The sequence below is a fragment of the Rhinopithecus roxellana genome, chromosome 4 (genome assembly GCF_007565055.1).
Source record: "Rhinopithecus roxellana isolate Shanxi Qingling chromosome 4, ASM756505v1, whole genome shotgun sequence".
NCBI lineage: Eukaryota > Metazoa > Chordata > Mammalia > Primates > Cercopithecidae > Rhinopithecus > Rhinopithecus roxellana.
This window is the reverse complement of record NC_044552.1, coordinates 79725188-79726451: the sequence shown is the minus strand read 5'-3', so window position 1 is coordinate 79726451 and position 1264 is coordinate 79725188. Positions and strand designations below refer to the sequence as shown.

At 41.5% G+C, this 1264-nt stretch overlaps 1 pseudogene across 1 annotated transcript; it reads right to left on the bottom strand.

The window, feature by feature from the left end:
• Nucleotides 1-357: 357 nt before the first annotated feature.
• On the bottom strand, nucleotides 358-786 carry LOC104676859 (annotated as a pseudogene). Its single transcript, XR_749980.2, has one exon. The product of XR_749980.2 is annotated as a 60S ribosomal protein L13 pseudogene (transcript).
• Nucleotides 787-1264: the final 478 nt, after the last annotated feature.

Here is a 1264-nt window from a genome sequence, read left to right as displayed (position 1 = left end):
CTGTGTCGCTCGCGCTGGGAGTTGGAGACTGGAGGTGTTCCTATTCAGTCATCTTGCTCCGCCCCCTGAGAAATCATTTTCAAATGATACATCCAACAAAGTTCTAACATCCAGGAACCCCACAAGGTAGTCACTATCAGAAGAATTCTCTTATGATGAGTCAGAAAACCAATCTTGTTCTTTCAAGCAGTTTGGAAGAGGTAATCTTTTTGAGCTACGTCCATAGTGTTCTTCATAACAAAGGCCTACTAAATGAAAGAGAAGAGTTTACCAGTGTCTTATCCTAGATGGGGATAGGGAAATAATCAATCTTTAGATACTGCTAGATTTACTGTGTCATATAAAAGGGGATTCATCTTTTTTTTTTTTTTTTTTTTTTTGACTGCTGACTGATTACAAGTCCCCAGGAGGGCTTTATTTTTTCTTTTCAACATCCTGTTCTGCGGCTTCCTTGGCTCTTTTTGCCCGTATGCCGAAGAGTCGGGTGTTGGCACAGGCCATGCGGAGACTAGCAAAGGTTTTGAAATTCTTCTCCTCCTCAGTAATGACTCGAGCTTTCTCCTTCTTATAGACATTCCGGATGGGCATGACCGGTCCTGTCAGCTGGGTGTCCAGTTTCAGTTCTTCAGCAGAACTCTCTCCCTTCTTGGGGGCCGAGGGCTTCCTGGGGAAGAGGATGAGTTTGGAACGGCACTCCTTCAGCCGCTGCACGTTGGCCTGCAGGGACTCCATGGACTTGTTCCACCTCCTCGGATCCACAGAAATGCCAATGGTCCGGGCCACCATAAAAGGGGATTCTCTAATAAACACGTGTGAAGTTCTTAGCTGAAAAATGTATCTCTAATAAAAAATTGATACTGAATCACAGCATTATAGAACACTTCTCTTCTCTCACAATTTGACATAACATCAGCAGGCATAAATTATAGCTAAAAAACTGCAAGTGTCAGACTCTATTTAAAAATTGTTGTTTAGAGAAATCTAGACAAAAGGGCACATGCAAAGACAAGCAAACACAGAAACCTAGAAGAAAATCAAACACTTGCCTTTCTTCTTTAATTGGAATGTGTTTGGTGCAGCTACAGCCAGCAGTAAATTCCTAGTTCAGAATAACAGTCCAATTCCTACAGTCCAATTCCTAGTTCAGAATAACATAAAACATCACAGCAAAGATCTATTTCCCATAGTTCCCATTAGCTGATACATGATATACAGCTTTTAAAAATGCAAAGCATAATAAAAGCCTAGAAATACAACAGCCTGA